The sequence below is a fragment of the Balaenoptera physalus genome (assembly GCF_965194825.1).
Source record: "Balaenoptera physalus genome assembly, contig: HAP1_SCAFFOLD_1468, whole genome shotgun sequence".
Taxonomy (NCBI): Eukaryota; Metazoa; Chordata; class Mammalia; order Artiodactyla; family Balaenopteridae; genus Balaenoptera; species Balaenoptera physalus.
In genome coordinates this window covers 51,474-66,834 of record NW_028125328.1, presented here as the reverse complement: position 1 = coordinate 66,834, position 15,361 = coordinate 51,474, and the positions used below count along the sequence as shown (strand labels likewise).

Genomic DNA, 15,361 nt, shown 5'->3' with positions numbered 1-15,361 from the left:
TGGTGGGCTAGGGTCCTCAGGTAAGATGGGCTAGAACGATCTTCCCTGAGGTAGAATTCAGGCTTTTTTTATACTAAAAGGGGAGAGAGTGTTGTTAGCTGTTGCAAACTTGGTGTCGGAATCCTTTGCTCTTGCACTGTCCACTTAGGTCAGGTCATGGTGTTCCTGTAAACCTCCAACAAGACAAATGTTATTCTCTGTTCTGCAACTTTTTATCTCTCTATGAATGGAAAAGTGTTACACCTGTAAAGGCCAGAGCCTTGAGAATTGGCTATCCTGTATATTTCAGGCTATAGGCAACATTAAGTTGTAGCAAAAACGAAGTACAAAGGTTAAAGTAAAAGAAACAGATCTGATATGGAGTCAGTTTTGTTATCCCCTAGTACATGAGCATACTGATTATCAGGTGTTGTAAATATGCAATAGTTAGTGCAACATGACTGCAAAATAAAATGACAAATACTGCAAAATTTTCAGAATTTAATGAAGTTGATGAAAGTGGTATTAGAAACCTGCTTGAATTCTGCAAAGCCACTGGCCAGGGTGATGCAGCAGCACTGAACAAGTTAATAATTATAAAGTTCTGAACATGGACAGTGATGATCTAATAAGTGCTTCAAGAGAGTGAGTTTAGGATCAAAGGATTAGGAAGACCCTTAAAATATCAATGAAGACATGATACAGTTTTTGCAAAAAAGGACATTCTTTATGATTGCATTGCAAAAGTTAAACATAAAGGGTGCCACATCATACAAGATTGTGAGAAGGATGTTCCTTCCCTCCCAACTCCAACATTGATTCATTCTTTGTTCTGAGAATTAACAGAGATGCAGTTATAACGTAAATCTTATGAAGTATAAGAGAAAATAAATTTATTTCAGTAGTTCTGGCTTGATTTTTATGATAAAATCCCAATCAGACTTTTTCCCCACAGTTTACTGTGTAATTTTGGACTTCATTTTAATTAATTTAGATTCACCTTAAGTGGTTGTTTTCTGAGGTACATGATTGTTGATGTAGAAAATCCCAAAGAATTTCCCCCCAATCTCAAAACTATGAAGTGAGTTCAGTAGGGTTTCAGTGTATAACATAAACATACAAAAATCAGTTGTATTTCTTTAGGCTGTATGCTAGCAGTGAACATGTGGACACCGAAATTAGAAATACAGGGACTTCCCTGGTGGCGCAGTGGTTAAAAATCTGCCTGCCAATGCAGGGGACACAGGTTTGATCCCTGGTCCGGGAAGATCCCACATGCCATGGAGCAACTCAGGCCGTGCACCACAACAACTGAGCCTATGCTCTAGAGCCCGAGAGCCACAACTACTGAAGCCCATGTGCCTAGAGCCCGTGCTCCACAACAAGAGAAGCCACCGCAGTGAGAAGCCCGCGCATCGCAATGAAGAGTAGCCCCCCGCTCGCTGCAACTAGAGAAAGCCTGCGTGCAGCAACGAAGGCCCAATGCAGCCACAAAAAAAAAATCAACAAAGAAATACAATACAATTTACAATTACTTAAAAACAAAAAGAAAGAAAAAGAAGAATTTAGGTGTAAATCTAACAAAACATGTACAGGACTTGTATGCTGGAAACTGTAAAACAAGGAAGACAGAAATTGAAGAGGATCTGAATAAATGGAAAAACATACTTTATTCACGAATTGGAAGAATCAACATAGTAAGTAAGCTAATTTTCCCCAAACTGGTAAATAGATTTAATGTAATTCCTATCAAAAATTATAACTCTGGCTTTAAAGTTTGACATACAATATCCTAATTATTATTTTCCCAAAGCACTATAATTGTAGTATTTCCCCCAATGAAAACTTTTAACAGCTTTATGGGGATATAATTGATGTATAATGAACTGTACATATTTAAAGAGTCTCGACATATGTATACACTGTGACACCATCATCTGAAACAAGATAATGAACATGTCCATCACCCCCAAAGTTTCCTCCTGGTCTTTTGTAATACATCCTACTGTCCTTCTGTGCCTCCCATAAATCCTGCCTCTCTATCCCTAGGCAACCACTAGTCAGCTTTCAGTCACTATAGATTCATTTTTTTTCCCTAGAATTTTATATAAATGGAATAATAGAGTCTACACATTTTTGGTCTGGCTACTTTCCATCAGCATTATTATTTTGAGATCCATCCATGTTTTTGTGTGTGTTAATAGTTTATATTTATCATTTTTTAAAAAATTTTATTTATTTTATTTATTTATTGTTTCTGGCTGCGTTGGGTCTTCGTTGCTGCGGGCGGGCTTTTCTCTGGTTGTGGCGAGCGGAGGCTACTCTTCGTTGCGATGTGCGGGCTTCTCATTGTGGTGGCTTCTCTTGTTGTGAAGCACGGGCTCTAGGTGCGTGGGCTTCAGTAGTTGTGGCTCTCGGGCTCTAGAGCGCAGGCTCAGTAGTTGTGGTGCATGGACTTAGTTGCTCCACGGCATGTGGGATCTTCCTGGACCAGGGCTCGAACCCGTGTCCCCTACATTGGCAGGCGGATTCTTAACCACTGCGCCACCAGGGAAACCCAATAGTTTATTTTTATCATTTTGTAGTATTACATTATATGGATTTACCACAATGTGTTTGTCCATTCACCTGTTAATGGCCATTTGGGTGGTTTTCAGTTGGGGCTATTACAGATAAATATGCTGTGAGTATTTGTGTGGACATACGTTTTCATTTCTCTTGAGTAAATACCTAGAAGTGGAACGACTGGAACAAATGGGTAATTTCTTAACTTTTTAAGAGGCTGCCAAACTATTTTCCAAAATGTTTTACATGACCACTAGCCAGTGTGAGAGGTCCAGTACCTCCACCTCTTGGCCAACACTTGGACTTTTAGTCATTGTAATAGGTGTGTTGTGATATCTCATTATGTTTTAATTTTTAGTCCCCTAATGATTCATGATGAGCATTTTTCATGTGCTCTGTGTATATCTTCTTTGGTGAAATGTTTGTTTAAATCTTTTGGCTCTTTAAAAATTGGGTGATTTGTTTTCTTTTTAGTGAAGATATAGATTTCTGTATGTATTCTGGACACAAGTCCTTTATCAGGGGTATAATTTGCAAATACTTTTTCTCAGTCGGTGGCTTGTCCTTTCATTCTGTTTAACAGTGTTTTTCAAAGTGCAGAAACTGAATTTTGATGAAATCTAGTTTATCAATTTTTTCTCTCATGGCTTGTGCTTTTGGTGTTGGCATCTAAGAAATCTTTGTGTAAACCAAGGTCACAAAGATTTACTCTTATGTTTACTTCTAGAAGTTTTTGTGATTCTACTTTTGGTTGCCTCTTTGATCCAAAATTTAATTTAGGAGAGTATTTTGAATTTTTTTGTTTTAAACTGTTATTAATTTTAGACATTTTTGCGATTGAGGCCTGTGCAGTTTATACTGTAAAGGAGTGAGGCTGATAGGGTTTGGGAGGCAAGGGAGTGTGGATGGTAGAAGGTGGAAGAGGGACAGGAGTGCATAAAGTACAATTTTTGTCTAGATTGCATTTTTGTTCTACTGCTTCCTCTCTTTCTAGATACCAAACTTCTCATGTTTATACTGCACTAAATCTTTCTTGTTTTATTCTTCCTCTTTTCATAAGTCCTTTCTCTCTCTCTCTCTCTCTCTCTCTCTCACCCTCACCCACTCATCCATCCAATCTGTCAGAAAACCCTATGTGCGCTACCTTCACAGTACATCTAGAATCCATCTGCTTCTCGTCATCTCCCACTGCCTATCTCTCTGGTCTAAGCCACTGTCATTTTTATCTTTCATTTTGCAGTAGACTCCTAACTGGTCTCACAGTTTCTACCTCTGCCCCCTTCATTGTATTCTCAATGCAGCAGAGTGATTCTTTTTTTTTAAAGATTTATTTATTCATTTTGGCTGTGTTGGGTCTTCTTTGCTGTGCACGGGCTTTCTCTAGTTGCGGTGAGAGGGGGCTACTCTCCCTTGCAGTGCAGAGGCTTCTCATTGCAGTGGCTTCTCTTGTTGCGGAGCACAGGCTCTAGGTGTGAGGGCTTCAGTAGTTGCAGCATGTGGGCTCAGTAGTTGTGGCTTGCGGGCTCTAGAGCACAGGATTAGTAGTTGTGGTGCATGGGCTTAGTTGCTCCGCGGCATGTGGGATCTTCCAGGACCAGGGCTCGAACCCGTGTCCCCTGCATTGGCAGGCAGATTCTCAACCACTGCACCACCAGGGAAGTCCCCAGAGTGATTCTTTTAAAATGTGTGTTAATATCACTCCTCTGCTCAAAACACTCCAAAGATTTCCCATCTCACTCTGAGTGAAGAAAAAAGTCTTCAGGTGGCCCTGAAGCCCTACATGATCCCTGGGGTCCCAGGTTCCTCTCTTATGCCGTAACTATCTTGCTCATTCTCCTCTAGCCCTGCTGGCCTCCTTCCTGTCCCTGGGACATGCCAAACTGCCCCTGCCTCAGGGCCTTTGCATTTTCTTTTGTTCCCTCTGCCTGGAATACTCTTGCCTCCTTCAGGTCTCAGCTCAAATGTGTTTTTCTTAGAGAGGCCTTGCTTGACTCCTCTCTACAAAGTACTAACTGCCTCCCTCTTACTTTTTTCATTTCTCATGAGCACTTACCTGACACATTACACAGCTTCTTATTTTTTTTGTAGATCTTTTTACAAAAATTTTATGTTGGAGTATAGTTGATTAACAATGATGTGTTAGTTACAGGTGTACAGCAGAGTGAATCATTTATACCCATACAAGTGTCCATTCTTTTTCGAATTCTTTTCCCGTTTAGGTTATTACAGAATACTGAGCCGAGTTCCCTGTGCTATACAGTAGGTTCTTGTTGATTATCTATTTTAAATATAGTAGACACAGCTTCTTATTTGTTGTCTGCCTTTCTTTCCTTGCAGAATATAAGTTCCCAGAGGGAGGGAAGTATGCTTTGTTCACTGCTATTCCCATAGTACTGAGAGCAGTGCCCGGCGCATAGTAGATGCTCAGTAACCACCTGTTCAGTGGGTGCATGAGTGTGTCCTGTCTGAAGGGGTAACCTCCATGAGTGGTTTCCTTAGTCATTTGTAACAGTCTAGAGAGATTTAATAAAATTAAGTCCAGTAAAAGGTAATTGTGTGTGTGTGTGGTGGAGCTGGAGATGGGAACAGGGATGCGGGGTGGTGAGGGAGGTACAGATATTGAATGTTCCACAAAGCCATATATAATGTTAAAAAATAATAGCTAGGTGAGAACTGTGTTTGAGAATAAATAATTTTGGAAGTAAATAAGTCTGGTTCAGTTTATCAGTTCACTGTAGTTTTTATTTATTCAACATGAAGAGAAAAACATCACAAAGCAAGTGACCCAAAATAGCACATTTTGTGCATTTCTTCAGCCCCTTGGCAGCATCAGGCAGATGTGTTCACTCTGCACTGACTTGTGTGTGAATCTCCCGGCTCTTCACCCGCAGCTTGTTGACCTGGGACTCGGCAATGTCAGCCCGTTCCTCGGCCTCCTCCAGCTCGTGCTGGAGCTTGCGGAACCTGGCAAGATTAGCATTGGATTGTTCCTCCTAAGAATAGAGTTGTGAGAGTTAGACTTTGTGGTTCTCATTGCACTTTTCACAAACAGGATTATTTTCTCAACTCAGATATTTTCTTCTTACGGTTTGTTTGTCATATCTGATTTCAAATGCAGACAGAAGTTGTAACTTCAATTACATTTTTTATTCTAAAGAATGAAAGAAGAAATAGTTTTGAAATGGAAGAGACGAGCTCATTATGTCAAACCCAGGTATACGTGAAGTCTATTTACGATGTATGGACTGAGTGAAAAGGAGGAAGAGACCCATGTGCGCTCGCTCACAGAGGTTAGACAATAAATGTAAGGTCAAATTCTAACTTCGGGAAAATCCCAGTTGAAATGTTTTTGCCATATATTTTGACTCTGGTATACAGAGACGCTGCGGGTGGGGGGATGGGGATAGGAAGAAAGTATGCCCTTTGTTGGTTGGACTTACTACCATTCGTGCCTCTCCCTTTCGTGTTCCCTTTTCTTACCTCTTTCCCACTCCACTGTGTCTGGAAGAGTGGGGAACAACCAGGAAAAGTGAAGCTGGAGAACCTTCCAACACATCCTAATTTGCTACAGCGAATGTGCAGGGATAAGTCCCTGCTGATGACAGTGGTAGTGAGGGAAGGAGTCAGCTGGGGTAAAAGATTTCTGTTTGGCTTTTGGGAACAATTGATTTTGTGCATTTCTAGAGGGAGAGGAATATTTATCATGGTGTTAGATTTTCTGCTGGATATTCTTTGCAGCTATCAAGTAAGGTGGGTTATTTGGAATTTTCTTTTTTTCCCCCAACCCCTACAAATTGCTTAATAATAAAAATATCTCGTTTTGAGGTCTTATTCTATAATTAGGATTTGGGGGTAAATTCATATTTATATCATCTCTCTTAAAATAAGAATGACATATTCTTACTTGGTCTCTTTCTTTCTCATTAACACATTCTCTTAATATACTTTCTACCCCCAACGAAGTTTTCTTCTTCCCTCAAGGGCTTAAAGATACTTACAGCCTCCTCAGCTTGTCTCTTGTATGATTTCACCTTTGCCTGTAATTTATCTACCAGGTCTTGCAGCCTGAGAACATTCTTGCAGTCTTCCTCAGTCTGGAAGTTTGACAAAAATGGTCTGCATTGAATCCAACAAAATCAACCCACTACAGGTGGTGAAGTAAATCACTTTGATATGATGGCAGGTGGGCCTGGGGTAAATGTGGTCCACTCTGAGGCTTCCTTCATAGTATTAACAGTAGCCACTCTTGTTTAATGTCCACTGTGTGCAGGCACTATATTGGAGAGTTATACACGTCTCTAATCCTTACCTCCCTACTCTGGTGAGTAGATGTTTTTATTCTATTTTACAGGTGATGAATTAAGGTTGAGAGTGTTAGGTAACCTATCCGAGTTTAAAAAGTAAGAGGCCAAACTAGGACTAATACCAGTTTATCTGTCTTTGAAACCTGTATTCTTTCCTCACTTACACGATTTTCTAAAGGCCTTCCTGATTTTCCTAGCTTAGGAAAGGGTCTGTGATAGGTGATTGTGTCATTTGCCCCTTATGTATATCAAGTTAACATGTAGCTATTTGTGAGTACGACATAGTCACCAGGTTTTCAATTTCCCTTTGTTCAGGAAGTCTGGATATTCTAGAAAGCTCTTCCCCTTACCTGGTAGGTGAGTTCCTTTACTCTTCTCTCGTGTTTCCGCAAACCTTTAACAGCCTCAGCATTACGTTTCTGCTCACTTTCAACCTACCTCTCCTTCAAGCTCACGTACCTACAATCAAGAAAGATACTTATATAGTCAGTCTTGGGGGATGTTAATTAACTCAGGACCTACTGACGATATTGGGTGGCTGTCCCCAGCCACAGGATAAGGATGGGAGTCAATATACAAGAAGAGAGAAGGATCGGGGAATGCCGTTTTCACTTCCCGGATTCAGAGAGATTGAGAGACCCACACTGGCCTCCAGCTTCTGGATGTGCTTCTTGCCGCCCTTCAAGGCCAGCTGCTCAGCCTCGTCCAGGCGGTGCTGCAGGTCCTTCACCGTCTGCTCCAGGTGCTTCTTCATCCGTGCCAGGTGGGCGCTGGTGTCCTGCTCCTTCTCTGTCAGCACCTCGGCCATCATGGCCGCCTGGTTAAGTTCACAAGAGGCATCAGTGGGCCACCCACCCCGCCTATGCGGGCACACGGAGGGTGCTGTGAGGCTGGTACTAGGCACGCTGATGCTTTCCTCCTTCCGGCAGCCACCACTGATGCTGCATGGTTCCCCTCCCACTTTGCCTCTGCTGAGGCTCCGTCTCCTTCCGTCTCTCCGGGAAGCCACCACTGACTGAATGCAGGGGTGAGGAGAGGAAACCTACTTGCAGGTCCCAAAGGGGCGGCGTAGAAGCCCCTTTCTTATCTCCAGACAGCATCTCTGATAAGAAAGAATGGAGTGCACATCCGTGACGGCCTTCTTGGCCTTCTCCTCTGCATTTTTGTACTCCTGGATAGACTTCTCCACCTCTGCCTGGCATTGGGCTATGTCAGCTGCCAGTTTTTTCTTGGTATTTATCAGGCACGTGTTCTACAAGAAAAATTAGATAAGAGGTTCGGGCTACATTTGGACACTTACAACGATTGGAAGGGAGAGGGTTGGGTGGGGAAAGAAGTCAAGCTCGAGAACGTTCCATTTCTTATTTTTCACACAGGTGAAAAAAAAAATTAAAAAGACTTTCATTTTTGATAGGACAGATATCCCAGAACAGGCCCGAGAATTGTACATAAAAGAAGTGAGTAAATGATAAATGTGGACATTCAAATATTTGAGGAAGGATAAATTATTTAGTTAAAGGTGCTGGAACAAGGAAATGGTTGACATAACTATGTGAAATGAAAAATAATTCTCATGATCAAAACATTGTACAGAGTTGTTAGGTTGATGACAAACGAGAAAACATTTGCAATGTGCATTACTGAAAAAATATTTCCTTCCTTAATATGTAAAAAAGACAAATCATTAAGAAAAAAGGGCAAAAGTACAAATAGCTAAGACACACCAGAAGAAATACAAATAGCCAACAAATACGACAAAAATGTTCCACCTCATTAGTAATCAAACAAATAAGAATTTTTAAAATGAGGCATTTCCAACCATAAAATCGGTGAAGATTAAAAAAAATAATAGCTAAGCACTCTCACTTCTTTTCCCCATGGGAGTAAAAATTGGGACAACTTTGTTAAAGACCAATTTACAACATATCATAAATGTCTTTGCTGTTTTGACCATGAATATATACTTCCAGGAATTTACTTACTTTTAGGAATATTAAGGAAATAGTAATCATGGATATATGTGAAAATTTAGTTATGAAGAAGTTAGTCATACAATCTTCTAATCCTAAAAATTTTTATTGGGAACAGTCTAAAAATATCCAACCGTAGAAGACTGATTAAATAAATGTGCCATAATACACAACTAAAATGGACTGCTTTTCTGCCATTAAAAACTGTATCATAGGAAACTATTTTAAAATATAGAAATATGTTCACAACACGTTGTTAAATGAAAAAAAGTTGCAAAAGGATTGATCACGTTTACAAAAAATAGCATATTTATGTATAGAAACAAGAACCTAGAATAGGAGATCCCCAAAATGCTAACAATATGGTTGGTATTTTTCTAGTTTTTTGGCTAATTCAAAAAATAGTTTTTAAAGCAAGGAATTTTGGGGGAATTCCCTGGCGGTCCAGTGATTAGGGCTTTGTGTTTCCACCACGCAGGGTGCGGGTTCGATCCCTGGTTGGGGAACTAAGATCCCTTATGCCATGTGGTGTGGTCCAAAAAAATAAGAAATGAAACAAGAAATTCTTTAACTTTCCTAAAAGTAATTATTTCAAAAGACAATCCTAATTTTCTAAGCTTGCAGCTTAAATGTTACCACCTCTGTGAAGCCTCTTCCAGTCCTTATATGCAATAATTTGTCATGCCTTGCTCTGATTTCCCCATGATCTTTTATCTTCAGATAAAAGAAAGCTCAGCAATCTGTCCATCTAGAGACCAAGTTATTCCGAGAACTAGGCCTAATGAAAGTTTGTCTTGACCACTAGCCTGGAAGGAGTGGTGGGATCTCCTCTCCATCAAGCCTGGGTCCTGCCTGCCTCCAGGGTGGACCCAGAGTGGAGTGAGGACGGACACACGTGGGGTTGAAGGAGCTGCATGCGGTCGCTGGCCTCCAGCAGCTCGCGCTCCGCCAGCTTGCGGGTGCGCTCCGTCCGCGCCAGGGCCACCTTCCTCTCCTCCGGCTCCTCCAGCAAGAGGCCATTCCTGCGCTCCACGAGGGCCAGCTGCTCCTTAAGGTCCTCGTTGCTCCTCAGGGCATCATCCAGATGCAGCTGGGAGTCCTTCACGAGAAACCAGGGGTGAGACCGGAGCCCAGGGCAGGCTGAGGTCCCGCCAGGTCCTCCAGGGGCCGTGCACTCACCTTGAGCTGGCTCTGGACTGAGCACAGGTGTTTCTGGGTCTCTGCCACCTGGCGGTTGGAGTGGCCCAGCTGAATCTCCATCTCACTGAGGTCTCTCTCCATCTTCTTCTTCAGCCTCAGAGCAACATTCCGGCTCCGGATCTCAGCATCCAGCACACTCTGCATGGCCTTTGCTGCCCGCTGTTTCTTTTCAGCTTCTCGATTTCTTCTTCCTTCTCAATGATCTTGCAGTCAAGCTCAGATTTCAGCTGGTTCAACTCTAGCTGGACACGCAAAATCTTGCCCTCTTCATCCTGCAAGGAACCCTGATAAAAGTATAGGAGTGATTGGGATTGCCGGGGGCAGCCACCTTCTTGAATGAGGTTTTTCATCCCCATTATGATAAAAAGGGTATTATTAGGCTCATTTTACAAATAAATAGAACAGTACTCAAGAAGGTCAAAGAGTTTGCTCCCAAATTGTTACTAGTAATGAAACTAGAACTGAAGCTTTGTTGTTAACAATCTTATGTCTTGAGGAGGACAGAGCATCGTTTTCAATTAGTAAAAATTTTGATTACTGTGTCTTTTTAAATAGTGACCATAAGTCAGGAGCCAACCTCTTCTCAAAAAAGACAGAGAAAGACAGAGGAATTGCTCTCCTGTTATCCTGCATAGGGTAAATTTCCCTAGACCCTCTTAAGCATCCGCCCCTCTCTGGCCACAGCTGGTGATAGCATCAGGATCCTGCACTCTTTGGACCACACAGAATTCCCAGCAGCCAAAGATGACCGTGTATAACTCTCTGTTAAAACTAAGGGATTCTGAGCTGGCTCTCTGGATGTTTAGTGATTGATTGATTGAGTTCTTGCTTTCTGAGAGGAAGACGTTGAGGACATAATGAACAAGTTTATTTATTCAATAGGAGAAATACGATGGAGTAGAGAACACCCATGAGGCGAGGCAGCAGAGAGCAGCTGGTCCCCCCCCAGGGCGGGGTTGGGGCTGGATTCTTCCCATTGGAGACACAGAGCCTACTGCAGGAAGGGCCACTGGGGGTGGTCTAGTCCCCTTCCACAGCGCCCCGCCCTCTTTCACATTTCAGACACGTGCCTCCATCTCTTCCAGGGCAGCCTGGAGGTCTGACTTTTCTCGCTGCACTTGCTTCCTGGTCTTCTCCACTTCCTGAAGATTCTTGCTCATTTCCGCAATCTGCATGGTTAAGTCGGAAATCTCTTCTGCAAAGGACAGGCTTGATTTAGGCTGTTTTCACAGGCTCTGTCTGATAGCACAGGCATTTGCCAGGGAATTTGGGGATTGGTGATTCATTCATGACTTTCATTTAGGAGAGGACAAATACAGTGAAACCTTTCGGGGGAGGTGTCAACAAGACACAGGTGTGTGGCCTCACCTGAAGATCCAGAGGGAGGAACAACAGAATACCTGTATGACCCTAAACTTTCACACGGTACACAAAAGGGTCACAGAGAGGACCGGGGGAGACTACTGTGGAGAAAACACATAGAATCATGGTTTCAGAAATAGAAGGGGCTTTAGAGGGCATTGGGTCTGGTCTAGTTTTGTAGGTCAGCGTTCTGAGATCCTAAGGGATCTGGTGACAGGATCAAGGACAAACAGCCATGTAGAGACAGAAACCATGGAAGATATGTTCTGTAGAAGAGCACGGAGCATAGCAGCCCAGCAAACAAACACTCTGTTCTCGAGAACAAGGTTTGGCTCTGACTATACCTTACATTGGGGAAGTTTGGGTCTCAGGGAAAACTGAGTAGATGTGAGGATTTTGTGGGGCGTCGGGAAGGAGGAGGCTGTGGCCAAATGGGGGAGGGGTGACCAGAAGAGAAGGGGGGCTGTCACACACCTGTGATAGGGAGAGAGCTGAGGGCTGTCACACCCCTGTGATGGGAAGACAGCTGGGGGCTGCCACATACCGGTGATGGGAAGACAGCTGGGGGCTGTCACATAGCTGTGATGTGGAGACAGCTGGGGGCTGTCACCTACCTGTGATGGGGAGAGAGTTGGGGGCTGTCAGGCACCTGTGGGGCGGAGACAGCTGGGGATTTTCACATACCTGTGATGGGGAGAGACCTGGGAGCTGTCACATACTTGTGATGGGGAGACAGCTGGGGGCTGTGACTCACCTGTGATGGGGAGAGAGGTGGGGGCTGTCACCTACCTGAGATTGGGAGAGAGATAGGGGCTATCACCTACCTGTGATGGGGAGAGAGCGGGGGGCTGTCAGGCACATGTGATATGGAGACAGATGGGGAGTGTCACACACCGGTGATGGGGAGAGAGCTTCTGGCTGTCACACACTTGTGATGTGGAGACAGCTGGGGGTTGTCACATAGAAGTGATGGGGAGAGTGATGCGGACTGTCACATACCCGTGATGGGGAGAGAGATGGGGGCTGTCACCCATCTGTGAAGGGGAGAGGGTAGCGGGCTGTCACGCAACTGTGATATGGAGACAGCTGGGGACGGTCACACACCTGTGATGGGGAGAGAGCTTGTGATTGTCACATACACGTGATGTGGAGACAGCTGGGGGTTGTTATATACCTATAATGGGGACACAGCTGGGGGCTGTCACATACCTGTGATGTGGAGACAGCTGGGGGCTGTCACATACCTGTGATGGGGAGAGAGCAGGGGGGTGTCACATACCTGAGATGGGGAGAGAGCTGGGGGCTGTCATGCACCTGTGATGTGCAGACAGCTGTGGGCTGTCACATACCAGTGATGGGGAGAGAGCTAGGGGCTGTGACTCACCTGTGATGGGGAGAGAGATGGGGGCTGTCACACACCTGTGATGGGGAGATAGCTGGGGGCTGTCACTCACCGGTGATGGGGAGAGAGATAGAGGCAGTTACATACCTGTGATGGGGAGAGAGCTGGGTAGTTTCACACACCTGTGATGGGGAGAGAGATGGGGACTGTCAAACACCTGTGAAGGGGAGAGAGATGGGGACGGTCACACACCTGTGACGGGGAGAGAGATGGGGACTGTCAAACACCTATGATGGGGAGAGAGCTGGTTGTTGTCACATACCTGTGATCAGGAGACAGGTGGCGGCTGTAACATACCTGTGATAGGGAGAGAGCTGGGGGCTCTTACTCAGCTGTGATGGGAAGAAAGATGGGGCTGTCACATACCTGTGATGGGGAGAGTGCTGGAGGCGGTCACACACCTGTGATGGGGAGGGAATTGGGGGCTGACAGGCAACTTTGATGAGGTAACAGCTGGGGGCTGTCAAATACGTCAGAAGGGGAGAGAGCTGGGGACTGTCACTCACCTGTGATGGGGAGAGAGTTGGGGGCTGTCACATACGTGTGATGAGGAGAGAGATGGGGACTGTCAAACACCTGTGAGGCGGGGACAGCTGGAGGCTGTCGCATACCTGTGATGGGGAGAGAGCTGGGGTCTTTTACTCACCTGTAATGGGAAGAGAGATGGGGGCTGTCAAATACCTGTGATAGGGAGAGAGTTGGGGGCTGTCGGGCAACTGTGATGCAGAGACAACTGGGGGCTCTCAAATACCTGTGATGGGGAGAGTGCTGGTGGCTGTCACTCACCTGTGATGGGTAGAGAGCTGGTGGCTGTCACGCACCAGTGATGGGGAGAGACCTGGCGGCTGTCACACACCTGTGATGGGCAGAGTTATGGGGACAGTCAAACACCTGTGATGGAGAGAGACTTTGGGTCTGTCACATAACGGTAATGGGGAGAACGTTGGGGGCTGTCAGGCACCTGTGATGCGGAGACAGCAGGGGGCTGTTACATACTTGTGATGCGGAAAAACCTGGTGGCTGTTACATACCTGTGATGTGGAGAAAGCTGGGGGCTGTCACATACCTGTGATGTGAAGACAGCTGGCGGCTATAATATACCTGTGATGGGGAGAGACCTGGCGGCTGTCACACACCTGTTACGGGGAGAGAGATGGGGACTGTCAAAAACATATGATGGGGAGAGAGCTGGTGGTTGTCACATACTTGTGATGTGGAGACAGGTGGCGGCTGTAACATACCTGGGATGGGGCGTGAGCTGGGGTCTCTTACTCACCTGAAATGGGAAGAGAGGTGGGGGCTCTCAATCACCTGTTATATGCAGAGAGCTGGGACGGTCACACACCTGTGACAGGGAGAGATATGGGGACTGTCAAACACCTATGATGGGGAGAGAGCTGGTGGTTGTCACATACTTTTGATGTGGAGACAGGTGGCGGCTGTAACATACCTGTGATGGGGAGAGTGCTGGGGGCTGTCACGCACCTGTGATGGGGAAAGAGATGGGGACTGTCAGATACCTGTGATGCGGAGACAGCTGGTTTCTTTCACATACCTGTGATGAAGAGAGAGCTGGGGGCTGTCACTTACCTGTGATGGGGAGACAGCTGGGGGCCGTCACTCACCTGTGATGGGAGGAGAGCTTGGGGCTGACACTCACTTGTGATGTGGAAAGAGATGGGGTCTGTCAATCAATTTTGATGGGGCTAGAGCTGGGGGCTGTCACCCACCTGTGAAGGGGAGAGAGCGAGGAACTTTCACACCCCTGTGATATGGAGACAGCTGGGGATGGTCACACAAATGTGATGGGGAAAGAGCTTTGCGTTGTCACATACCTGTGATGTGGAGATAGATGGGGGCTGTCACATACCTATGATGGGGAGAAAGCTGGGGGCTGTCAGGCAACTGTGATGCAGTGACTGCTGGGGGATGTCATATAGCTCTGATGGGTAGAGAGCTGGGGGCTGTCACATACCTGTGATGTGGACACAGGTGGGGGCTGTCACATACCTGTGATGGGGAGAGAGCTGGGGGCTGTCACTCACCTGTGATCAGGAGAGAGCTTGGGGCTGTCACCCACATGTGAAGGGGAGAGAGCTGGGGGCTTTCATGCACCTGTGATATGGAGAAAACTGGGGACGTTCACACACCTGTGATGTGCAGACCGCTGGGGACGTTAACATACCAGTGATGCGGAGAGAGTTGGGGGCTGTCAGGCACCTTTGATGCGGAGACAGCTGGGGGCTGTCACATACATGTGATGGGGAGACAGCTGGGGGCCGTCACTCACCTGTGATGGGGAGAGAGCTGGGGGCTGTGACACACCTGTGATGGGGAGAGTGATGGGGACTGTCACATACCCGTTGTGCTGAGACAGCTGGGGCTGTCAAATATTTGTGATGCTCTGACAGCTGGGAGCTGTCACATACCTGTGATGGGGAGAGAGCTGGGGACTGTCACACACCTGTGATGGGGAGAGAGATATGGAATATCAAACACCTGTGATGGGGAGAGAGCTGGGGGCTGTCACTCACCTGTGATCAGGAGAGAGCTTGGGGCTCTCACCCATTGGTGAAGGG

The 15,361-nt window shown here is 45.5% G+C and overlaps 1 long non-coding RNA gene across 1 annotated transcript; it reads right to left on the bottom strand.

The window, feature by feature from the left end:
* Window positions 1-5,259: 5,259 nt before the first annotated feature.
* Window positions 5,260-6,625, bottom strand: LOC309653926. Its single transcript, XR_014259649.1, has 2 exons — window positions 6,543-6,625; window positions 5,260-5,537 (listed from the first exon to the last, which is right to left on the bottom strand). It is a non-coding gene; the product is annotated as an uncharacterized lncRNA (long non-coding RNA).
* Between the last annotated feature and the right edge of the window lie 8,736 nt (window positions 6,626-15,361).